This window comes from Eptesicus fuscus, chromosome 14, assembly GCF_027574615.1.
Source record: "Eptesicus fuscus isolate TK198812 chromosome 14, DD_ASM_mEF_20220401, whole genome shotgun sequence".
Classification (NCBI taxonomy): domain Eukaryota; kingdom Metazoa; phylum Chordata; class Mammalia; order Chiroptera; family Vespertilionidae; genus Eptesicus; species Eptesicus fuscus.
In genome coordinates this window covers 27,401,991-27,429,190 of record NC_072486.1, presented here as the reverse complement: position 1 = coordinate 27,429,190, position 27,200 = coordinate 27,401,991, and the positions used below count along the sequence as shown (strand labels likewise).

At 39.4% G+C, this 27,200-nt stretch overlaps 1 long non-coding RNA gene across 1 annotated transcript; it reads left to right on the top strand.

Annotated features, from left to right (window-relative positions):
* Positions 1 to 552: 552 nt before the first annotated feature.
* On the top strand, positions 553 to 26,937 carry LOC114234366 (uncharacterized). The gene is made up of 4 exons (XR_008558107.1): positions 553 to 613; positions 7,202 to 7,343; positions 8,603 to 8,749; positions 26,597 to 26,937. It is a non-coding gene; the product is annotated as an uncharacterized LOC114234366 (long non-coding RNA).
* Positions 26,938 to 27,200: the final 263 nt, after the last annotated feature.

The window sequence follows — 27,200 nt, the reverse complement described above, 5'->3', positions numbered from 1 at the left end:
CCAAGGTGAAGGCAGGACTGTGTTCTGGGCTGCTGAGGTTTGAGTAAAACGTCGTGAAGATTACGGACCCCAGGTGGCCCCGGGGCGAGGGGTGGCACAAGGGCATCTCTTTCTCACATTGTCACATTTTTCTCACCTGGTACTAACAAGCTAGCAAAAGCCATAGTACTATGAAGCCTGGTGATATTTGGGTAATATATGCTTAGAAAGGGGCTTGAAGAATAGAAATATATTAGTGAAGGAGTTCAGGGTAGAAGTTAATGACCCACTTTGCCCATCTCTTGATGTTAATAAATGTTAATCAACTCTGTTAAGAGTTGACGTGTATCTTCTCTGATTTTTTCATATAGGTACATATATTTACCAACATAAATGATTTTTTTAATTGTATAAATAGGATAATTCTATATATACATGTTATTTAGTAATTATCTGGTTTTATTTTAGATACATACTTTGGAGATCTTTCCAAGTGAATATATGAAGGTCTGCTTCAATTCCTGATTTGGGGCTACTGCAGAAAATGCCATGGTAATACGTTTGTATTTGTCTCTGGGCATATACATGGGTGCTTCTCAAGGACTAACTAGTTGTAGAAGTCCTGGATTGAAAGGTATGCACATCTAAAATGTTGATGGATAATCCTTATTGTCTTCTAAACCAGGCTTTATTAGTTTGCTGTCTTGCCAACATTATAGAAAAGAGACTGCTTACATTCTTACGAATATTGGATCTTATAAAAATCTTAAAAATGTTGCTGATTATATTTTAAAATTATAGCACATTGTTGTTTTAGTTTACATTTCCTAGGTTACTAATGATGTTGAACTCTTTCATAGGCATATTTCTTCTATAAACAGCCTATTTCATTTGCCCATTTTTCTATTAGGTAGTTGTTTTAATTAATTTGAAAAAGTCCTTTATGTTCTTTTGTCTGTTACAGATGTAGCAAGTATTTTCTCTTTGTCATTTAACTTTGAACCTGGTTGTATCTATTAACACTCCTGGTTGTGTCTTAGCTTGTTCAACTAATACAGACAGGGTAGCTTATGAGCAACAGAAATTGATTTCTTACAGTTCTGAAAGCCGGAAAGTACAAGATCCAGGTGCCAGCATGGTCCGGCCAGGGCCCTCTCCCTGGCTCATACCTGGCACCGTGGTGCTACTATGTGCTCCATGTGAAGGGGCAAAGGATCTCTCTGGAGTCTCTTCTGTGAGGGCATTAACCACACTCAGGAGGGCCCTGACTTCGTGACCTAATCAGTTCGAAAAGGCCCAAACTCCTAATACTATCATTTTTGGGGTTAGGATTTCCACATATGAATTGGGGGGAGCAAACATTCAGACCACAGAATTCCAACCCTCCATCTCTGCCCATCACCCAAAAAATTCATGTCCTTCTCACAATGCAGAATAAATTTGTTCCATCCCAACAATCCCAAAGTCTTAATTTTGTTTCAGCATCAACTCAAAAGCCTAAGTCCAAAGTCTCCTCTAAATCAGATATGGGTGAGGCATTCATATTTTCCAATCAAGTCCAAAACCTTAAGGACCATGGGGGCAGAGGTACCACCCACTGGACATACTAGGGTGTGAGTTAGGTCCCGAAGGCTCTGGGTGACCCCACCCTCACAGCTTTACAGGGTGCAGCCCAGGCAGCAGGCTCTCACAGGTTGGAGTCCGGTGCCTGTGCCTGCCCCTCTCTGGGGCTGGGGTCTCAGGTGGCCCTGCCCCCACAGCTCCTCTGGTCATTGCCTTAGTGGGAACTCTGGCAGTGGCTCCTCTCCTTCCCGAATCCAAATGTAAGTGGCAATATGCATGCCCTCAGGGCTCAGCCACTCAATTCTGCAGGGATTCCACCAAGGCTTACTGCCCATCTTGACCCCCTTCCTCAGCACCTGAGGAGTGCAGCAGGGGCATTTGGGAGCAAAGCCTACAATGTGAAGCAGCCAAAAGCCCCTCTTTTGAGATCAATTTGCTCCCCAGGTCCTTATACTCTGAACCTGTGATGGTAGGGCCAGTTGGAAATGCCTTTGAGGTTATTTTGCCATTGTTTTGAACAATAGATTCTGGCTTCTTGTATAGATGTCCAACCAATTTATTCATTACCTTGAGAAGAGCTCCTGTCTCCTGCTGAGATGGTCAGTCCACATCAATCTCCATAACAAATTCAGCCACACTCTATACTCTCTCCCAAACAAGCTCTCTTATTTCCTCCAGAATGGACAGGCTGGGAATTTTCTTAAAATTCTGCTTTCTTTTTGTTGAACAATTCTACATTTAGATCATTCCTCTCTTTTTGAATTTTACGATAAGCATTTAGGAGAAACCAGACCGCTCCTTCAATACTTTGCTTAGAAATTTCTTCAAAGCCAAGTACCCACTTTTCATGACTTACGTTTTACCTTCCATGACACACCAGGACAGGAACACAATTCAGCTAAGCTCTTTCCCACTTTATAACAAGAATGGTCTTTCTTGCAGGAAAGATGTTTCTCATTTCTGTCTGAGACCTCAACCGAATGAACTTGATCATTCATATTTCTATCAACATTCTGTTAACAAACACTTGGGTATTCTCGAAGCCAACTGGAGCTTTCACTACAGCTCTCCTCAGCTCTCTCCCCAGAACTGCCCTTTCTGGTCCCATCACAGTAAGGTAGGCTTTTCCTAGCATGTACCTTAAAACCCGTACAGCCTCTACCCATTATCCAGTTCCAAAGATGCTCCCACAGTTTTAGGTATTTGTTACAGCAGCAACTCCACTCTTGGCACCAATTTTCAGTCTTAGTCTATTGGGGCTGCTATAACAAAATACTATAGACTGAGGAGCATTCCATTTCTCACAGTTCTGGAGGCTGATGTCTGAGATCAGGGTGCCAGCATAGCCAGGTGAGGATTCTTTTCCGGGTAGCAAACTTCTTGTATCCTATGTGAGGATATACCATGTGAGTTGAAGGGGCTAGGGGTTCTGTGGAATGTCTTTTAGTTAATTAATTAACTCTTCAAAGTAATTAATCAATTAATTATTTTATTAATAACCTCAGATTACACACAGTTGAAGTAAATAATAAAGAACAAGAAAGTAGGTAGGGGGAAAAAATCCAAAATGTAACATAGAGTAAAAAAAAAAAAAAGGAATATAAAAAACAATCGAATAAGAAAGGTAGGAGGCAGAGTGAAAATGTCTTAACCTCTGGAAGGAGACTGGAAAAAGAATGGGTGAAGCAATAAGTAAGAAAAAATGGCTGAAAGTGTTCAAAACCAATGAAATTTATTCAAGAAGCTCTCAGAATGACAGGAGGATAAATGCTTGGAAAATTATAACTACATACACCTTAGTGAAATGGCTGAAAATAAAAAGCAACTAGATTTTTAGCTGTCAGAGGTGGGGAAAGTGTGTATTACCTTAAAGGAACAAAAATTAAAATTCTCAACAGAAAGAGTGCACTACAGAAGAAATGTGGAATATCTTCCAAGTGTTGGGGAGAAAATACTAATCTAGAATTCTATGCTAGTGAAAATATGCTTTAAAAATAAAAGTGAAATAAATCATTTTCAGACAAATAAAAATTGAGAGAACTTGCCACTAGCTGCCCTACACTAAGAAGAAAAATAAATAAATAAATAAATAAATAAATAAATAAATGGAGGAGGAGATGCAGGAAAAACAAAAAAAGAACAATAGGAAGAGTAAATACAAGGGGAAATCAAAATTAATATTGCTATATAAAACAGCAAAGATCAATGGGATCTCTTTTATAAAAGCCCTAATCCCATTCTCAAGGGCTCCACCTTCCTCACAAGATCACATCCCAAAAAGCACACTTAACTAGCACCTTTGGGTGTCAGGATTTTAACATATGCATTTTAGGGAAACACAAACATACACAACATAGCAGTTGCAAATGACAGAAAAGTCTATTCAAACTGGTTTAAATAAAAATGAAAATGTATTGGTTTATATTTAGCTAAAAAGCCCAGGGATGGACCAGTGGTAAGTACAAATTTACTTAAGTACAGGGTTTAAATTATGTCATCTAAGACTTAGCTTCTTTTTCTCTCAGTTCATTCATTCAACAAATATTTAAGTGCTTATTATATGCCAAGCAATGTCATAAGAAATACAAATTCATCAGTGAGTGAACCAGGGGAAGAAGGAAAAATGTACTTCAACAAGTCAAGCACAGCCAGCAATTGAATTTGACTTTGATTATTTCTGACTTGAATTTTCTGTCCGTTTCTGAAACAATCACTGTCAGGTAGTGAGTTGCTTTTGTTACCTGAGCACGGATTATCAGACCTTCCTGGAACCAGAGGTGGAATCAACTTCCCTGGAACCACACTGAGAGTGGGGGAGGGGTGGATGGCCAAATAGGAATCGGCTGTTGCTTAAAGGAGGGTAATTAGATTCTGGGAGGCCTAAACCACCCAGTGTCCACTGATTGGTGTGTTTTGTTAGAGTTTGAATTTGTTCTGTAAATGTGTCTATCCTTTCCTTTATTGTTTCTGCAGTTTATGCCTCCTTTACTATTAAATTTACAAATATATTTTCTTGTATTATCTTCCAGATTGTATATATATTTAAAATATTTAGCTCTTAATTCATCTTTATTTTATTTTTGAGAATGTAAGGATTGAATCTTTTAAAAAATGTGTGCTTATCTGATATTCTGATTTTTATATTGAAAAAGGATAGATTTTCGTGATCAAAAAGTGTTCTAAATGGTTGACATTACAATCATTTATGTGCTAGGAGAGGGAAAATAGAGAGGTGATTCAGAGCACATGCACTGGAGGCAGATGGGCCAGGGACTAAACTCTGCCACCAGTTAACTGTATGCATTGAGCAAGTCTCTAAGCCTCAATTCTCTTCCCTGTAAAATGGTGATAACATCACTTCCTCATTGGATTGTTGTGATAAGTAATTAGGCAACATTTGTAAAAAGATATAATATAGTTCTTGGCATGTAATAATCATGAATAAATAATAGCTAGTATATTTAACAGTGAAAAAGAGGAACACTGTTCAATAATCAGAAATTGTTTAAGTGATTTATGATAAATCCATAAAATGGAATATTATGTAGGCACTAAAAAGTCACATTTTAGAAGATTGTTTAATGATAGGAAAAAATGTACACTATAATTTTTTAAAAAATAAAACAGGACACAAGAGTATATAATGTTTTATTCTAATGCTGAAAAAAATATATATTTTTTTATTATACCCTTAGAAAAAAAAGACTAGAAGAAAGGAAATGTTAAAGGAAATGTTAAAAGGAAACTCTCTGGGTTCTAAATTGATGAATTTTTACATTTATATTTGTACTTTTTTTACTTAAAACCTTTTCTTTAGCAAGAATTACTTTTATAACTAGAAAAATATAAAATGCAATGTAATTTGTGCTACAATATAGCATCTACATGTATGTGCAAAGGGAGAAGAAAGATGTGAAAGCCACAAGAGGAGGTTGAAGGAGCCGGTTTTTGAAGTGTTGGGAGAGGGGCCAACAGAAAACACCTATCTATCCTATGGACTTTGGGACCAATTGAGAGAGACAAATGGAGAACAAAACAACCACTTTTATTATTAATAAAAGTGAGAGGATGTGCCTTTAGGTCTGTTAGCTAAGCAGGTTTGCTAATGGAACTGTAAGGTCTAACAGGGTCAGTCAGTGACAGCCTCCAAACTACTTTAGGGCAGGCAAGGACAGCAAGGAAGAATGTGTGTTCTCATGCAAGCAAGAGGCCGAGGAAGCACTATTCCGCCATGTGCATCAATCACCATGTATTTAAACCATTCCCTGTTATTGAGGAAGCGAAGTCTGCTCCTTCTCCCAAACTCATAAAACAGAACATCCGCTCCTTCCCTGTGCAGGGTAAAGAAAGTGTTACCCTAGTGGCCTTTGCTTCACATAAAAACATGAAGCCCAAAGGATGGAGGCACCCTCCCAACACGGGGGAGTGTTCAACCAGGTCAAATACCATAGACAGATTAACGAGGAAGAGGACCAAAATCATTCTGCAGAATGGCGAGGAAGACATCAAACTGGAAGAATTCATTGGACGCAGGGCAGTAATGATCAGCTGTAGAGATTACCATTTTAAGGAGTAAGTCAGTTAAAAAATGAGAGGATTATAAATTGAGAGAGAGCATAGAAGAAACAGTTTACTTTTTGTTTTATTTTTATGTATTTATTTTAAACGTTTTAGAATCAGAGAAAGGTAAGCCTGTTTATAGCCAGAAAGGAGAGAACGAAGAGGGAGAATTTGAAGAGAGAAAAGAGAATGACAGGATGGAGTCTAGACTGGATTGGAGACAGGGTAAAATATTTTTTTCCATCATTCGTTCAGTCTAAGAGTCTGAACTAAAGACAACAGAATCACATTTGGGTAAGTGTGAAGTCCTCAACAAATTCTTAATTGAACCCATTAATACAGTTATTTTATTTAATTTTTCTAGGGGTATAGAAGCACAGGAAATAAATATTTTGATACATTTGGTTTCATGAATCAGCAAGGCAGAAATGGCTTTTGAGAAGTGAACAAAACAAAACAATAAAAAACCCAAACCAATAAAATTTAACAGATTAAGCATTTCCCCCCTCTTTTTCTGAAAAGAAACTTGTTCTAGAGAATAAGAGTCAAATGAATTTTCAGAAGCATAAAGTTTAGGGTATAGTAAGCTTGAAAAAGAAAGGTTTATTTTATTTAGCCACCCTCTGAATTATGCTTTATGTTATTATCAAGTCCAGTTCCATTGAAAACAAGTGCATCTAATAAAGAGAGTTAAATGTAAAATATATTAGAAAACTTTGAGTGATGTAAATGTTATAAATGACCTACGGAACTGAGAATGTATGCCTGTAGCAGTCCCCGATTTGGATTACATATGCAGATTTGGACATGTTCAATGAAACAAAGCAGGCAAACATACATAAGCTTTAGTTTTATCTTGTTACTATGATCGTTAAATCCTTTGCTCTCATGGAACTTCAAAACTGGCAAAAGAACAAAGCTAGAACTTAACAGTGCTGCTATTTTTAATCAGTCATGTGTTTCAAATACATTAATTGCATACCAACTCTTTAAAATAAGTGTGCTTGGCTAAGGGACAGGACATTGTTTTTTAGAAAGAAAGCATTTCCCCCAATGCCTACTTTCCATACATGTAACCCATGTGAAGATTTTATTGCAGATTGATCACGAATGCGATGCTACTACAATACAAAGTGAGGAAATACAATACTCAGTACTTGACCTCCACATTTGATCCTTTTGGCACTCATGGGCTCTTTTCATTGGAAGACTTTGATGTCTCTCCTAAATCAAGTAACAGAGTAAGTAACAGAGATTCAGGGTTCAATGATCAGGTTTGAATATAAATATGAAGGGGAGCATCTAGGAAAGATGGAGAGCAGAAGCAGGTGGCCATGTTTAAATCAGGACTTAGAAAACAAAGCCAGGTTTGCCAAGTGAAGGTCAGTGCAAGTAGTGTTCAGGAAAGTACTAAGAAAAGGTAGGGGAAACATTGCAACAAGGATAGGCAGATTGCTGCTAGAGAGGCTTTTCAGAAGTATAATAATTCTTCTATCTCCCATCTGACTCACCTATCAGATAAGCCCCAATTCTGGCAACCCGTGTGTTTCTCTGAAGAGACGTAATAGTACGTTCCATGAAAACAAGTCATCTACGTAGGTAAACAGGATGTTTCTGAACCCAGGGCTGAAGTGCCCCTGGGTATAACTTTGTGATCACCTGCATGCCTTGGTGAAAGAGCTGACTGCAATTAGCTATTTGTCTGCAGTCAAGGTCATTGTACAGAACAAAATGTCCGAAATCAGTTAAGGGTCAAAGTCTTTACTCTGGCTTCAGTAGCACCCTTCTCTAACCTACTGGTCTAACTTGATCAAGACAGACTGTGATCAAAGTTGTGCATACAGAACCCAAGTGAAAGGGAATTTTCTGGCTCTTCATCTTTAAAATTCATATTTGAAATACTATGTTAAGTCTTCTCTTTTTAGTCCTGACAAAAATAAAAAAAGGTGGGATATGGATAAAGGAGAACATATTTTACACTTGTTTCTCAATAATGAATAATGAGTGATAAGATTTCCTTAGGAATAATCAAGTTTTATACCTTATAATAGGGTACCTATTCTTATAAATATAGTTTCATTTAATCTCTTTCAAGTTATCACTTTTACGTTCTAAATTAGGGGTCGGCACTTTTTCTCTATAAAAGTCCAGAATATATATTTTAGTTTTTGTGACTCATTACCATCTCTGTAACTACTATTCAACTCTGCAGAATGAATGTAGCCATAGACAATATGTCAAAGAAAGGGCATGGCTGCGTTCCAATAAAACTTTATTTATAAAAACAGGTGGCAGAATAGATTTGGCTTTGTTTGCTGACCCCTGCTCTAAATTCATAGAAAATTCTTCAAGTTTACTGTATTTAGAAAATTGAGAACATCAGTTTGCTTTGAGTGGTAATAATAATAGTTAGCTTTCATTGGGCACTTACTAAGTGCCAGGAACTGCTTTGAAATCTTTATTAATTCATTTAATCTCCATACTGATTTTCTTTCTATAGGTTAATTAACCTGTCTAAAAGCTCACAAATGGTGAAGCAGGGATTTGAACCTTAGAAGTTTAACTTCAGAGTCTGAGCTTTTAACCATGAAAAGAAAAGATCACCCAGGAGACAGTCTACCCATTTGCACTTGGGAAAGACTGGCAGGTGGGTTTCCCTCGCTATACCTGAGTGTCCACCTGCCACTTTTCTCTGATCAGGACTGGTTGGCCCTCGTTCACCAGGCTGCAGCTTCCCCAGGTGGGTAGCCACAGGAAAGGGGATGTGGGTCAGGCCTCATTCCTTCGGAGCACCCTGGCTCTTTATTCCTCACAACTCACCTCACAAGCCTGTAGAGGTGCACCCTCAATACTCAATTCTGGGTTGAAACATCTGGGAAAACTTCCCAAAGGAAGAGTTATCCAAGCTAAGACCTAAGGTAAGAGAAAAAAAAAATATGCTGAAGAGAGATGTGGGGTAGATGGTGTATGAGTGTGATGGGGAGAAGTGTTTCAGAAAAGGGAGCAACACATGCAAGGCCTCGCGTCTGAAGAGAGTGTGGCTTCTTTAAGACCCTGAGAATTGTCGGGTATAGAAAGGAGATAGCAAGGCTGCAGAAGCAAGCAGGGGACAGATCAGGAGGACTCTGCCATCGTGCTAAAGTGTTTGGGTAGGGGAAGCCATGAAAGGTTTTCAGGCCTGGGGGTGTTGTAATCAGATTTGAGTTTTAGAAAGATCACTCTGCAGAATGGAAAACACACTGAAGGGCGGGTTCCAGGTATACAGGCGAGAGATGATGGTGGCTTGCATGAGACCGAGGCAAGTCCAGAAAAAGAGAAACCGGTAGATTTCTAGAGATGTTTGGAAAGTAAATTTGACTGATCTCAAGGAAAAATGGGATTTTTAGCTTTGGCTGGATGGAAAATGGTGCAGTGTCTGAGATAGCAAACACAGGGTTGGGAAGGAAAAAAAAGAGCTGAATTTGAGGAAGCTGTGGGATATGCGTAGGAGGACAAGGAGTAGGACGTATAGGTCTGAAGCCCAGAAAAGAGTTTCGGACAAAAAATTAAAATTTGAGATTGATTAGTAAATAGATGGTAACTGATACGTTGGACCTGGGTGAGATATTTGAGGGAGAATATCCAGTGAGAAGGAGCAGAGACTGAGAGCAGACCAAGGAATGCCACATTGGAAGTGATAGTGAAGAAGCCTGAAAAGCAGAAGTCGGAGAGGAGCCAGGGGAGGGGTGCCTGGAGTAGGAAAGAGAGTGCCTAAGCAGTAAATGTCTGGAAATAGTACCAGAGAATGAAGAAGACATTGGCCCCTCCTTCTAACCCAGATGGAGTCGGGGGAATGAACAACTTCTACTTAAGAGTTGTAGGCTCCTCAAGGGGGAACCATGTCATAATTTAAGGCAAAGTGAGATACATTCAGAGAAGAGTCTGAGAAAGAGAGGGCGTTCCTTTACTAATTTCCAGAGGATATAGTTGTAAGTTTGAAGAAAATGCCCAGAGAGGCATGGATATGTGTTTACAGGGCCGTGGTATGCCTGGAGTGGCCCTGACCCTCCCTCCTTCCACCCGCCACAGTGTTCCTAACGTACCAACAAGATAAAAGCACCATCTCTCTGCATGGTAATAATATCCAGACATAGACACAGGGGTGGGCAAAAGTAAGTTGACAGTTGTGAGTACACAAAACAGTTTGTTCTTATACTATTATTTCTAGGAAGGTTGGCAATTTGAGCATTTATGAGATTGTACCTAAGTGCACTGTGCCATTGTGACAGTCTTTTGTTAGTAAAGCTATTGTAATAATCATAACCTGTATGTCTTTTTGCATATGAACAATTGTAAACCCACTTTTGCCCATTCCTGTATGTTAATCATTCAGTTAAGTAGGAACCTATAACAGTAACCAATGGGACCAATGAAAAAGAAAGAAGCAATTTTTTGCAAAATAAAAGATATCTGAAATATGCAGGGTTAATTTGATGAGCTCCGTGTGCTGTTGTATACATCAGTATTTCCCAAATGACAGACTAAGAAGTTTTTCTCTCATTTGTTTATTTCTCTTTAGTTTCCATTGCCCTAGGAGCTGTATCGGTGAAAATATTGCTTCGGCATATGTCCGAGATTTTGCTGCCTTTGGATTCCTCTAGTATTTTTATGGTTTCCTGTCTTACATTTAAGTCCTTTATCCATTTTGAGTTTATTTTTGTGTATGGTGTAAGTTGGTGGTCTAGTTTCATTTTTTTTTCATGTATCTGTCCAATTTCCCCAACACCATTTATTGAAGAGACTGTCTTGACTCCATTGTATGTTCTTGCCTCCTTTGTCAAATATTAATTGAGCATAGTCGTTTGGGTCGATTTCTGGGTTTTCTATTCTATTCCATTGGTCTATATGTCTGTTCTTGTGCCACTACCAGGCAGTTTGAGAACAGTGACTTTGTAATATAGCTTGATATCTGGTATTGAGATCCCTCCTACTTTGTTCTTCTTTCTCAGGATTGCTGTAGCTATTCAGGGTATTTTTTTATTCCAGATGAATTTTTGGAGAGTTTATTCTAGGTCTGTGAAATATGCCATTGGTATTTTAATAGGGAGTACATTGAATCTGTAGATTGCTTTGGGTAGTATGGACATCTTAATTATGTTAATTCTACCAATCCATGAACATGGTATGTTCTTCCATCTGTTTATGTCTTCCTCTATCTCTTTTTTCAGTGTCCTGTAGTTTTCTGAGTACAGGTCTTTTACCTCCTTAGTTAAGTTAATTCCTAGGTATCTTAATTTTTTTTGGTGCAATGGTAAATGGGATTGTTTTTAAATCTCTTTTTCTGTAAGTTCACTATTGGTATAAAAAAGCCATAGATTTCTGGGTATTAATTTTGTATCCTGCTACATTGCCAAATTCATTTATTAAGTCTAATAATTTATTGATGGAGTCTTTAGGGTCTTCTATGTACAGTATCATTTCATCTGCGAATAATGACAGTTTTACTTTTTCTTTTCCAATTTGGATACCTTTTATTTCTTCTTATCTCATACAAGGCAAAATGACAAAAATACAAATAATGTAGTACACTTTTTATACATTGGAATATATTCAATTTCAATAATTGACCTTTACTTTTAAATTTATTATTTCTTCACTTTTTGGTTGTTAAATGTTTCTCTTTTATGAAAGAACGGTAATAATAAATGACGATTTATTTTAATGATCTTCCTTGGCAAGATAAAATGGTGGCAACCTATTGATTTTACTGGTCTTTGAAATCTCCACACTTATGAATATTTTTTTCAGTGTGATATAATTTGTTCAAGCTAATAAGGAATTTAGAAGGCAGGACTTAAATATTAGTTGATGTAATGATCTTCCTGTCAGTTTCCAGGTTAACATGCACTAGCATCCCCTTTGGAACACAGTCTGGGGAAGCTAGTGAATATACCAGAACTCTAAGTACAAAGGATTCTGCATTTAATTACACTTGGTAAACCTTGCATACCAAAGGCACATATCATGCACATATCCCATGAAAGACTGAGAAGTCCTAGAATCAAGAAATCAATCAAATTTTGTTTAATGGATAAATTTGTTTGCTGCAGAAAAAAATTCTGGTACACTTAATTAACATCTCCTAGAATAATCTTCTGTTAAGACCAGTTTGAGAAGTGTTTGAATAGTTGCTCTTGAACAGTAAGCAAATATGTGCCCCAATACTATCATATTATAGCCAGATATCTAAGGAAATCCAATAAAAGGTGAAGCCTAGTTAAGTGCAATTTCTTTTTTTAAAAAAGAGTAAGTTTTTGTTGCTCTTTTAGAAAGAGAGGAAGGGAGAAGAGAGAAACATTGATGAGAGAGTACATTGATCAGCTGCCTCCTGTATGCCCTCTCCTGGGGATCAAGCCGCCAACCTGGGCTGGGAATCAAACCAGCAATCTATTGGTGCATGAGACCACACCCAGCCAATGGAGCTATACTGGCCAATTTACCAAGCACTTTTAGATGTACTAACTCATTCATTCCTCAGAATCAGCTATGAGGTAAGTACTAGTATCCCGTTTTATAGATGAAGGCATTGAAGCACAGAGAGGTTATGTGGCTTACCCAAGATCATACCGTTGGGTCCAGACCTCTAGCCATTGGTCACTCTGCTGAGCAGCTCTCTGATGGGCTCTTTACAGCCAGCAGTTTCCCACTGCACAGTGCGACTGGCACCCTGTAAGCTTGCTGAAAAGTGAGTGATGGATCGAGGGACCCTGAAACTATCCAGGAAGGGTACACCTGATCTGGACTGACTGTTTCTCAGATATGGTCTCACTATAAGACTTTATGAAGTTTCCACAGACTTTGGAATTAGTAGCAGCTGGGATAAACCCTACTTGAAAATAGTCACCAAGGAGCCATGGACTCAGAGGAAGAGTCTCTCTCTCGTCTCTCTGGAAGAGTGGTCGGCAAACTCATTAGTCAACAGAGCCAAATATCAACAGTACAACGATTGAAATTTCCTTTGAGAGCCAACTTTTTTAAACCAGTCTTCTAACGCCACTTCTTCAAAATAGACTCACCTAGGCTGTGGTATTTTGTGGAAGAGCCACACTCAAGGGGCCAAAGAGCCACATGTGGCTTGTGAGCCGCAGTTTGCCGACCACGGCTCTGGAAGGATTTGGCCAGGATGGACAAACTTCTTGATCTGTATTTACTTTGGGAGAGGTTCAGGTTTCAAAGGCTCCTGAACCTTTGGGAAATGGTTAGTCTAGAGCTGGCTAGTGTCTGAGGCTGGTGGGGACAGAATTAGGAGGAGGGGGGATGGACAGAGGCTTGCTAATCTCTGATTGAGCCTCCACCCCAATTCTCTGTTCAATTCTTAGGCTGTCATATACAATTGACCTTTCATTTGAGAAGAAATACATTCTGCTTTTATGCCTGCTAGGAAATTGTTCACATAAAACCAATGACTCAGTTGGCCTCCAATGAAGAAATTACTATATGTCACTAGTAGAAGGCCTGTAAACTTTCAGTACTAATTTAAGTCCAAGACTGTTCTACTCTCATTTTGTTGGAAAATTATATTGGGGAAAAACACTTTCAAGAACCTCTGGATACCTTCAAAGTTCCTCCTGCATTTCAACAATATGTAGGGTTTTTTGTTTGTTTGTTTTTAGCTTACCAAAGCCAAATTCTCTTGGACAGTGAGGTGGGGTAAGATCATTGAAACATTTAATTTAAAAGAATTAGGAAATCTATTTTGCTAATTTGAAGTGTAACCAGGCATAGGAGGTGAGAAAGAGTGCTTGTTTTTCCCTAGGACATTAGCAATAAAGTCCAAGGGTAGAAGGGAAGAAAACTGTCTTCTGTGATGGAATAATTTCTTTTTCTAAAATAAAAGTTTTCTTCCTTTTATCATAGTTTTGTTCCTTTTCCACTAAACTGACAAGAGAAATTTCAATTTTGTCACAAAGGAGATGGTCAGTCTGGAAGTCAAATGGTAGGGTGTCATTGTAATTGCTTGACAAATCATACTGAGATAAAAGCACTTTGCTCATTCAGAGATAGAGTAAAATATTTGGGGACCAAAATTGGTTTACAGGCCATTTGCTGATAAGCTTCTGTTTCAGAGGAATTCAACCTTTTGAGAAATCCCATCCTAGTATTCCTTAGGGCTGCCAGTTTGTTTTTCTGAGTAATTGCACATTAAAACTACACTTTGTTTAATCAAAGACCATGGATGACAAAAGTCAGATTATCAAGGGAAGCTGTGGAAAATCCTTCTAAACTATTTTAAGAAAAAAAAAATTATACCAAAACCGGTTTGGCTCAGTGGATTGAGCGTCGGTCTGCGGACTCAAGGGTCCCAGGTTCGATTCCGGTTAAGGGCATGTACCTTGGTTGCTGGCACATCCCCAGTAGGGGGTGTGCAGGAGGCAGCTGGTCGATGTTTCTCTCTCATCGATGTTTCTAGCTTTCTATCCCTCTCCCTTCCTCTCTGTAAAAAATCAATAAAATATATTTAAAAAAAAGAAAAAAAAATTAAACCAGGAGTAATTAAACCCATTCAGGCCTAAAGTCGAGATGCACATAGCACATACTGGAGTTGCTTCTATCCTTATAATTAAATCATTTTGTGCTTCAGCCCAGTCTTTCATATAGACACTAGTGGCCCAGTGCACGAATTCATGCATATTGAAAGGAACTTAATTAGAAGAAATATTTTAATATTGCTATTCACCCTTTCTCTATAATAGAAGTGTCGACCAAATTCACGATCAACAATGACACGATCAAAAACACGATCAAAACACACACGGGTGATTGGCGCCAGCGAGAGCTTTATATATATTGCACATGCGCGAGTCAACTTAGCCTTTTATAGATATAGAATAAACTTGTTTAATTAGACCTGCTTTCTGATTTAGCTAAACTTTTTCCAGCCCAGTGAAGCACCCCAACTTCTCTTTCAGGTAATTGTCAGCAACACAGCAGTAAATATCAACCCAAAGCAGATTATTATTGTAGATCACGCAGGGAGAACAAAGGGAAAAATATTTAACTGCAGCAGTGTTTGACTATATTCTGCGCAGTGAGAAAACCTGAAGTCATTTTCAAGGTCCACCATTTCTTACTTCTTTTCAGTTGGGTCAAGTTTCTAAGCTTTCTAAATCTCCATTTTCCGGCTAATGAAAAGAAAATAGGATTCCACCGAGTCTTCTATCTACCTACTCCAGGACTTCTGTGAGGATCAAATGAGATGAGGCATGGTAAAACGCTTCACAGACATTTGGTTAAAGTGTAAATGTTTGCATCTAGCTATAAAGAAACTCCATGGAGGCTAGTCACTAGGGAGAGGAAGCCAGGTGTTACTATGTGATATTATTACCTGGCACCTACAGCAACCATTTCCAGGCTGGGCTGGACTGTGGACCACATTTTGCACCCTGGGGTCTCCGTAATGTCGGCTGCGATTTGGTGGGGTGTCACTCTGGGGTGGTGGCGGGGCCTGTGTCCCACTTGGGGGAAGCCGAGTGTTACCTTGTTGGCGTCAGGTCCATGCTGCCGTTTCTCTGTAAATGGCAAGTGCTCATCACAGCAGCTCCTACATTGAGCGTCTGCCCCTTGGTGGTCAGTGTACATCATAGCGACCGGTCGGATGGTGGGAGGGACACTTAGCATGTTAGCCTTTTATATATATAGATGGGTCTGTTGTTTGATAGAACAAAATAAAACAAAACTATTAGCAGATAATTTAGGATCGACAGTATATTATTTTCTTAGTTATCTGTGTTTTTATAAAAAATGCAGGATAAAGAATGCCTGCCTGTAAATGTCACAAGCCACATACTCATGTCTATTATCCTCTGAATAGCTTTATAGCATATTCAGTGTCTTTTGGTTGTTTATTTAATTCTGTTTGGTTTTTAGATAAGGGTAGAATATAAATACTGGCTTACTAGCATAAGAAGAATTTTATATGTATGGCAAAAATGCCTAGAGGGCATTGCAGGCATTTTTCTGTTCATTCTCCAAGACCCAGCTGGAAGGTCACCATCACAGGAAGCTGTCTCATGCAAAGTCAGTTGCTCCCTCCTCTCTGCTCCTACAGCACTTAGTCCAGTTATGGCATTTATCTATTACTTTACTGTGATTATTCGCTTCTCTTCAAGCTGGGATCCTCTCAGAAGCAGAGAACCTGCCTTTCTCATTGCTATGTCTCCAGCCCCTATCACAGCGTGTGGCATGCAGTAGGCACACAATCATTACTACTGACAACAACCTTTTCGGTGGGTAGTGAATACTGAAACTATGCTTGGCTTGTAGATACAGCTGCAATTCAGAGGCTGAAACTGTTTGAGACTTCTTCCCCCCCCCCCCACCCCCCGCCCTTTAGCTTTTCTACTACCTCCATCCAAAAGGTCAGCCTATCTCTGACTTTAATACATCATCTTGTTTAGTCTTCTAGTCTGCCAAAACTCCCAGAGAATGGTCCAAAGCTCCGGGTATACTGAGTTGTATTATATTGAATCCAATTAGAGGTTAGGATGCTGTAGGAGAAAAATTCAGAAGTCTCTGGGTTTTATATAAAGGCTTGATGTACTAGTAAGAGTTAACCAGTTTTTATATACCCAACAATAGTGTACCTTTATAGTTACCCCATTCCACTCACTGTGGGGCTAAGGCTGGGCAGTCTTTCTGCCATCTAGTATTTAACTTAATTTTATTGTTTTTTTTTAAATAACACCTTTATTGAGATATAATTCATATTCACACACTTCATAGAGGTGTGCAACGAACTCTACTAATTCCAGAACATTTTCATCACTCCCCCAAAACTTTGTACCCATTTCTAGTTATTCCCTATTTCTCCCCAACCCTACCCCCACCCAGCCCTAGGGAATTTACTTTCTGCTTCTATAAAGCTGCCTATTTTGGACATTTTATATAAATGTAATCATACACTATTATGATCTTCTGTGACTGACTTCTTTCATTTAGAATGTTTTCAAAGGTCATTCATGTTGTACATGAATCAGTACTTTATTCCCTTTTATTGCTGAATATTCCATTGTATAGATATACCATATTTTATTTACACATTCATTAACTGATGGACATTTGCATTATTTCCACTTGTTGGATATTGTGAATACTAATGCTATGTACATTCCAGGACATATGTTTTCATTTCTCCTTGGTTTATACGTAGGAGTGGCATTTTGGATTGCATGGTAACTCTTATGTTTAACTTTTTAAGGAACTGCCATTCTGTTTTCCAAAATAGCCACACTGTTTTGCATTGCCACCAGCAGGGTATAAGATATCCAATTTTTCCATATCCTACCAATTATTGTCTTGCTTATTATAGCCAACCTAGTGGGTGTAAAGTGGTAGCTCATTGTGGTTTTGATTTTTATTTATCATGGTTAATGATACTGAACATTTTCATGTTCTTATTGGCCACTTGTATACCTCCTTTGGAGAAATGTCTATTCAGACCTGTTGCCCATTTAAAAATTAGGTTATCTTTTAATTATTGAGTTATAAATGTTCTTATATATTATAGATCTCTTATTAGGTGTTTCCTCCTATTTTGTGGGTTTTATTTTCACTTTTTTTGATAGTAATGTTTACAGCACAATTTTTTTCCATTTTGATGTAATCTATTTTATCTTTTGTTGCATATGCTTTTATAAAAAATATTTTTATTGATTTCAGAGAGGGAGAGGGAGGGAGAAAGAGAAAGAGAGAGAGAGAGAGAGAGAGAGAGAGAGAGAGAGAAACATCTATGATGAGAGAGAATCATTGATTGGCTACTCCTGCACACCCCACACTGGGGATTGCCCCACACTGGGGATTGAGCCTGGAACCTGGGCATATGCCCTGACTGGGAATCAAACCATGCTGGCTGAGCTACTGCCTATGCTTTTGATGTCATATCTAAGAAACCACTGCCTTATCTAAGGTCATAAAAACGTAGGCTTTTTAAAAAAGAGTTTTATAGTTTCAGCTCTTACATTTTGGTCTTTGATCCATTTTGAATTAAATTTTTTATATGCTGTGAGACAAAGGTCCAAACTCATTATTTTACACTAGAGGCCTACAGGTGCATGAATTCGTGCACAGGTGGGGTCCCTCGGGGTGGCCTGCAGAGATTGGGCCTCAGCTTTCGCCCCCAGCCTTGCAGCCCCAGCTCGTGCCCCCAGCCTTGCAGTTCTGCAGCCCCGCCTGGCACCCTGCCTTGGCCTGGCACCGCCCCCTCTCCTGCTCCACCATCCCAACTGTGGGGCGATCGACTGGGACTGGGCCCCCAGCCTGGCTCCCCTAGCGCCTGGGAGCCAGGTGGCAACCCTGCTCCCTGCCCCTGGTCGCCATCTGTGGGGCAATTGGCTGGGTGATCAGACCCCCCACTCACACCCTCCTTGGCCTGGTGCTGCCCTTTCACCTGCTCCACCATCCCACCATCATCCTGCTTTCCTCAGGACCCATCGGGGCTGATAGCATCCCACTGCCGCCCGCTGCCAGCACCACGTTGCTGATGCCCACCATGTTCCATGCCGCCCCCTGGTGGTCAGCGCACGTCATAGTGAGTGGCCGAACTCCTGGTTTCCCAGTCAAAATGGTCAAAATCTCAGTTGAACGACTGCCCGAGGGGACAACTTGCATATTAGACTTTTATTATATAGGATGTGGATATCCAGTTGTCCCACCATTTGCTGAGAAGATTAGTCTTTCCCCACTGAATGGTCTTGACACTCTTGTTGAAAATTAATTGACTGTAAATACAGGCTTTTTTTCTGGACTCTGAATTCTATTTCATTGATCTATATGTCTATCTTTCTGCCAATTTCATTATCATTTTATTATTGTGTCTTTGTAGTAAGTGTGAGTCCTCTAACGGTTCCTTTATTTCAATTTGTTTTTGTTTTTGTTTTTGTTTTTGTATTTTTGTCTATTCTGGATCCCTAGGATTTCCATATGAATTTTAGGATCAGTTTGTAAAATTTTCAAAGATGCCACTTTGGACTTTTATAGAAATTGAGTTCAATCTGTAAATCAATTTGGTGATTATGCCCATGAACATGGGTGTAACCATAGTATCTAATACATGAAAATGAGATGTCTTTCATTTCTTCCAACATTTCATAGTTTGTACTTTCTTTGTTAAATTTCTTTCTGAGTATTGTATTTTTTTTTATGCTCCAGTAGATGGAATTGTTTTCTTAATTTTATTTTGGACTGTTCACTATAAGGGTATAGAAACACAACTGATTTTTGTATACTGATTTTGTATCCTGCAGCTATATTGAACTCATTCACTAATTTTAGTAGCTTTTTTCGGTGGATTCCTTGGGATTTTCTGTATATAAGATCCTGTCATCTGTAAATAGAGATATTTTTAATCCTTTCTTTCAAATCTGGAGCCATTGTTTTTATTCTTCCCCCAACACACATCCCAAATTGGTCCACCTAGAACCTCCAGTAGTAGACATCCTTATCTTGTTCCTGATCCTAGGGGAAATATTCAGTCTTTCACCATAGGTATTAGGTATTAGCTGTGTGTTTTTCATAGATGTGCTTTTATCATGCTGAAGAGGTTCCCTTTCTTATTTTTTTTTTTTTAGTGTGCTTTAAAAAAAATCATGAAAGGGTTTTAGATTTTGTGAAATGATTTTTCTGCATCTATTGAGATGATCATGTGAGTTTTTGTCCTTTATTCTATTGATATGATATATTACATTAATTTATTTTTAGCTGTTAAACCAACATTTCATTCCTATGCTGATTTCTGTTCTTGTGCCTATTCTACTCAGACTTATATCTTGGCAAATGTTAAGCCAATGCTGAAATCCTGGCCACACTGCTGTCCTTCACTTAAAATGGACTATTAATTACAAACATCAACATGGATGGACAAAAATATTGTTGGGCAAAAGAAACAAAATCCAAAGAAATAATAAAGTATGATTCCTTCTAAACAAAATTCAAAAAAGGTAAACTAAACTACCTGACTTAGGGATGCATACCTAGGTAATAAAACCATAAAAAAAGCACAAGGGAATAAATAATTATCTTGGGTGGAAGATGAAGGGTATTGTGATTGGGAAGATGAATTCAGGAAACTCCTGGCATGCTGTTGATCTTAGACTTTTTAAGAAAACATTTTTTTTTTATTGATTTCAGAGAGGAAGGGAGAGGGAGAGATAGAAACATCAATTTTGAAAGAGAATCATTGATTGGCTGTCTCCTGCACACCCCCTACTAGGGATCGCGCCCACAACTGGGGTTTGTGCCCTGACAGGGAATCGAACTGTGTCCTCCTGGTTCATAGGTTGACACTCAACCACTGAGCCATGACAGCCGGGCAATCTTAGACTTTTTGACGTTGATGGTAATGACCTGTTAAGCTAAACACGTGTTTTATGCTTTGTCTCTAGTCTCATACTTTAAAAAGTGCCACTAGGAAACTTTCTGAAGTGCTGGAAGTCTTCTATTTCTCTTTGCCTCTGGGCTTTGTTGAGATATAATAGACATATAACATGTATAAGTTTAAAGTGTATAACATGTTGATTTTATATATTTGTTGACCTTTCACAAATAGATATTTCTCCAGCAAAATGAGTTTATTTGAGAACAATAAAGTATGGCAATTTAGGACATGTGGTCTAATGGCACATGTTAAAATTCAGTCTTTTAGTGCTGCCTTTAGTCCAGCCGTTTTCCTTTTATGTATAAATGACTAACTACATGCAAGTCCAGAGAAACAAAGGAGAGGAACACTCTTTTATGGACTTGGGAGGAGCTGTTGTAAACGAAGTGGTCATTTGAGGAAACCAAAAGTTTGTAGTGCCTTTTCATTGGCAGAGTTATGGCAGTTCACATTGGCTGAGCTGTTACTGGGCAAGGAGAAATCTTCCTCTTGCTGAGGGTGTAATGTAGCATCTCTTCCTGTTGGGGTAAGTTTTGTGCATTGAGTCATATGTGCATGAAAGTTTTCTCTTCTAGCCTACAGACTCCATTTTAAGTGAGGTTTCTGTTTATTAATGTTCACACATTTATAAATTGCAAAAATGATTACCACCATAGTATTAGCTACTACCTCCATCCCATCACATGTGGTGCTTGCACAAATTTTGCAAATTAAATTTCCATATGATTTCTGTACTTTTCTGTTTATTATATTTGACTTAAAGATCATTAAAAAAGTAAATTAGATTTTAAAAACCTTTATGAATTACTTCCTGCCTACAGAAGAATGTTCAGACTCCTCAGTCTGAACTTTCACATTCCTTCATGCACTGACTATCTCAGGCTTTTTAATCCTAACTCCCATACTGTCCTCAGTGGGAACCATAAAAACCCCAAATAAAACAAAACAAAACAAAAGCCCAACAGATACTAATTTAACTAAATTGCATTTACCAAAAAAAAAAAAAAAAAAGACCTTTCTTCTTATTCTTTATTTGAAAGTAAATGGGGGAGGATTTTGAACTGTCTACCACACGTTTTTCTCAGATGAATCAGAGCAGGATAAAATGCCTGCTTAGTCTTTGGCTATAATGAATATGTGTCTATGGGACAGTTCTCAGAAAGAACACATTTCTCCCAAGTTATTATCTAGCTGACATTGTGTGTTTAAGAATTTTCTTTCAGTTTAAATAAGCTTAAAAAGTTGTTCAAGGTAAGTATATGTGATGTTAGTTTGTGTCCACAAAATATAGTGAAAAATAAACAAACAACCCAAATTGAGCTGAGTCTTCATGCACAAACTATCAGTTTCACACTTAGTCATAGTCAACTTCACACATAGATGCCACTGAAAGAACCAGGGCCAAATGCTGCTGGAAAATGGGACTGCCTAGGCTCACAGACATTTGCTGCAAATACCTGAGCTCCATGCTCTGGGTGGAGATCTCAGCAAGAAGGTTGATGGGTAGCTTCCAGGGGGGAAAATGAGGGAGGGGCAGGATGTGGTCTTGGTGATTCAGACTTGGCCCCCCTTTCCCACCACCCATCTGAGTCACATGGTGTGGTGATGGCTCTGGATGAGCTGTCAGGCCAGGTCCTCCCTCTTGCCTCCATGAAAGCACTTGGGGATTTCAGAAGCCCAATTTTTCATTCTGTTTTCTAAATTAGTCAAGCAACAAATCGTTGAAGCTTTCTGGTTTATATGATATGGTGGCATGAAGCTGTTGTTGCGCATTTTAATACTTGCTTGACTCACCTGGTCCTTAAAATGGTAAAGTAGTATCATGCATTTGGATCCAGTCTAGCATAGTAGTGGAGCCCCCGGGTGTTGAAACCAACCCGACTGGGTTTGAATCCCTGCGTGTCACCTCCAGACTTGTGCTTTTAGAAAATGTGCACACGTCATTGTTTTTTGCCCCATGCCATGGGTCATATGCTCTGAATGGTTGGTGCAGTGGCACTGAGAGTCATCCTTGCAGGTCCAACAGTGACAGAGGGTGCAGCAAGCTCCAGCAGAGCAGCGGCAGTTCTGCTGGTGGCCATGTCTAACTTCCCGAACTGGCAGAGTGGGTCACACTGTCCAATGCTGCGCGCTAGCTTTCTATGACTTGCTTTGGGGTATTGTTCATGACTGCTGAGTCCTCACCCGGCCATGCCGGCAATTCTGGGAGTTATACAATGACCTTGTAATACATTCTTTTTTGCTTACACCAAACTTTTGGTTTCTTTAAATGTAAGGAAGTATACTGATTGGGAATTTTCCCAAATGACATTGGGAACATTTATTTTCTCAACTTATTTTCTCGTATGTAAAGTAGGTAGTAATATCTATCTTTTAGGGTTGGTGGGGGACTTAAATATGCTAATGAATGCAAGCACTCAGTATGGTACTGGCATATAGTAAGAGTTCCTAACGTATTAGCTAAAATACTAACAATTTGTCAGGACTGTCTGTAGTAGTAGTGAATCTTTTTGAAATTTACCCATGTTGTTACACATAGAAATAGTTTTCTTCATTGTAGTACGGTATTCCATTATATATATATATATCACACTTTATTTATCCATTCTATTATTAATGGACATTTGGTTTGCTTCTAGTTTAGTGTTATTAAGAATAATGTACTAAGAATATTCTTGTAACTATTTTTGAGTCCACATATGTATGCATTTCTTTTGGATTTATACCTATGAGTTGAATTGCTGAGTCACAGATTGAACATATGCTTAACTTCACTGGCAACAAAATTTCCAAAGTAGTTACACCAAGTCCCACAGCATTGCATGAGTTTCTGGCAGCTCTATATTCTGTTGACAACATTTGGTATTGTCAACCTTTTAATTTTAGCTATTCTGGGAATTAGGAAGAACCGAAGTGGAACTGGCATCAGATATGTTCCAAAGCTAGTCCTCTCTCCCCCTACCCCTCTCTCCCTCCACACCTTTCTCTCTCATTTAGAGGACTTTAAACAATAATAAAAATATCCCCCACCCTTCCTATTAGCTAAAAGAATAATTCCTTCATTTCCTTCAAACATTTGTGCAAATCTTACTTTCTCAGTGAGGTCGACCAACCCTTACTCTATTCAACACCAAAACTTCTTCCCTCACTCCTGACCCTTTTTGTCATGCTCCACTTTTACATTTTCCCACTTACTACTTCCTTACATACTATAGAACTTTCTTATTTATGTTTTTGGTTTATTATCTCTCTTGGTTAGAATGTTAGTTCCACAAGGGCAGGGGTCTTGTATATTTTGTTCACTGAAATATTACAGGAACCTAGAACAGGGCACCAAGAGCATCCTACATGACAAGTGCTCAATAAATATTGTTGAGTGAAGAAAAGGGAATTTATTATCTTACCTAATAATAGAAAAACATGTAAATTGACCGTACCTCCACTATGCCCACGGCCAATCAGAGTGAGTATGCAAATTAACCCAACAAAGATGGTGGTTAATTTGCATACATACCTGGGTCCCGGGAACCTCCTCGGCACCCAGGTCACTCCCAGCTGGCCATTGGAGGGGCAGGGGGTGGGCCCTTCCCAAGCCTCAAGCCTTGGGCAGAGGCTTGAGGCTTGGGAAGGGGCTGAGCCTGCGATCAGAGGGGCCCCCTGCCCAAGCTTAAAGCCTGGGCAGCCCGAGTCCACGAATGGAGGGGCTTGGGAAGGGGCCCAGCTGGCAATGGGAGGGGCGGGGCCCCCTGCACAAGCCTAAAGCCTGGGCGGCCCGAGCTGGCAATCAGAGGGGCAGGGGCTGAGCCTGGGATCGGAGGGAAGGGGGAAAAAAAATCTATGGAAACATATCCTCAGGTGAGGATAAAAAGAAAAATAAAGAAAGAAATGTCATATCCTATGAAAGACACATCTTGAAAATACCTAAAGAAAGTTGTCATTTTTTCATGGTGAAGGGACTGGAGTCATGTTGATGAAAATACCTTGGTGGCTGTGGTGACTGGCAGTGGCTGCAGCAGCGGGGTGATGGAGCTGGCGCCTTCCCCTGATCAGCCCGGTCACCTCCCGCAAAGGGAGGCCAGACTGTGGCTTAGGTCCGCTCCCAACGGGGAGCAGGCCTAAGCCATCAGTAGGACATCCCCTGAGGGCTCCCAGTATGTGAGAGGGGGCAGGCTGGGCTGAGGGACCCCTCTCCAGTGCACGAATTTCGTGCACCAGGCCCCTAGTACTATATAATAAAAGAGTAATATGCAAATCAATCGAATGGCAGAATGACCAGTTGCTATGATGTACACTGACCACCAGGGGGCAGATGATCAATGTAGGAGCTGCCCCCTGGTGGTCAGTGCACTCCCACAGGGGGAGCGCTGCTCAGCCAGAAGCCCTCAGCCGGGCTCACGGCTGGTGAGTCCAGCGGTGGTGGCGGGAGTCTCTCCTGACTCCGCTGCAGGCGGGCATTAAGGAGCGAGTGGTCCCAGACTGTGAGAGACCCGGACTGTGAGAGGGATGTCTGACCCCAGGGATTGGGCCTAAGCCAGCAGGTGGACATCCCCCAAGGTGTCCCAGACAGCGAGAGGGCGCAGGCCGGGCTGAGGGACCCCCCCACCCTAGTGCACGAATCTCGTGCACCAGGCCTCCAGTCTCATATAAGAAGTAGTCATGAGTAGGGTAGTTCCAGGATGGCTGGTTCTGTGACTCAATCAGAGCCATGTTCTCTTCATCCTGCCAGTCTGCCAGCCCCAGCATGCTAGCTTGTTCTCTTAGGCTAGCTCTGTCATGGGTGCCAAAGGCTGCTGCACTTCCAGGCATCCCATGCATCACATGTCTTCAAGACACATCAAGCAGCAGCAGAAGGATGGCTGCTAACAGCTTCTCATTTATTTCCTTTTTTCTTTAATATATTTTTATTGATTTCAGAGAGGAAGGGAGATGGGGGGAGAGAGATAGAAACATCAATGATGAGAGAGAACCACTGATTGGCTGCCTCCTGCACGCACCACACTGGGAATCGAGCCTCCAACCTGTGCATGTGCCCTGACCTGGAACCAAACTGTTACCTCTTGGTTCATAGGTTAACACTCAACCACTGAGCCACACCGACTGGGCAATTTCCTTTTTGTTTTAATCAATGAGGAGTCATATATTATTTTTTTAAAAACTACATTTGCATATACAGCAATTGAAATTAAAATAAGTACATATAATTGCCTTCATTTCTAAGCTAACCCTTACAGATAAGAATACATAATTTAAATATAAATTACTCAATTGCAACAAGGTTAGCTTTGGAAGTAATATGTTAATGTAAATTTATGAAATGTTAAGAAAGCATTTCTGGGTAGAGTGAGTATAAAATTTGACATTACTTTTGAAAATTTTAATAGCTGAAAAAATTTAAAAATCCTTAGTTATTAATTTTGATACAATTTCTAGATAGAAAAAAATGAGTAAATTTGTCATAAGGATAATTAAAAGATCAATTTGACTATATTAAAATAAGACAAAGTATCTTTAAAAACCGTAAAAATATATTTAAAAATAAAATTTCTGTACAGCAATGATAGAACCAAAACAATGAGAGACAACTTATACATTTTTTTCTGGCCTGAGCAACTGAATGCAGATTTTATTTAACTTAGTTTATAGGTCAAATGGATTAAGAAAATTCACTTTTGCTAAGAAAATGAAAAAGTGGTCAAGAACCTGTTTGATAGTAACTGTTTTTGAAAAAAATAAAGAATATTTAATGTGAAAATGTTAATTAAAAATGGATTATATTGGTTACAATATTACTCAACAGATCTGCACGGCTCATGCTTATAGCATCTGAAGAGAAAATAACTACAAATCACCCTGTTAATCCATAGAGCATTTCTAGCTGAATTAAGTTTGTCCTTGTTAAAGAAATTATCTTGCGCGCCCCCCATCCCCAGGAATGCATGTAAAACAGTTCCTGTCTCAATGTACGCCTAAGGCAAAAAGTTCAGTGCTCAATTACCTGCTGTCTGAAGTCTCATATTTTGCAGTGAGCAAGTAAAATAGCATTTTACTCAGAAGTCTTGACCCATGCTCTTCTTTTCCCCCCAGCCCTGCCAGCTATTTGGCATATGAAGGTCCTGACCTGAGAAAACCATCTCGGATAACCACGGCAAGAAGAAGGAAAAATGCAACACCTAGGAGATTTCAGTAAACAGTAGAATCATGCCAACCTAATCTGTGTTAAAATGCTTGGAATGTGGGAGCCGCTGATGATGCCTGTTGTCTGTGTGTCTGACTGAATCCTTTCTTTTCTCAGAGCAGCAAAGCAAAGCCTGGGAACCAGGCCAAATGCCTGCCACTTACCTTAAATTGATCAGCCACTTTGAGATTAAAACCCCTGAAAGCTGCCACACCGTGAAAACAAGGCCTCCTTCACATTAAAGGCAAATTGCGACTTTGGGTTTGCTGTGATCTTTTTTCCATTTTATCCAGTTTTTCACAGTGCACACTCCCCCCACCCCCCGCCCCCTTTCCATTTATGCTCCAATGTGGAAGCCAATAGTTACAGCATCTTGGCCAAGCATTCATTAAGGTTTATAAGAACAAAATTTATGGTTATTTAGGAGTTGGCACAAAGACAGACTGTTGCTAGAAAAAGAAAAAGAAATACAGGTGGGAAATATAAGCCTCAACAAAGGCCCATACTATAAAG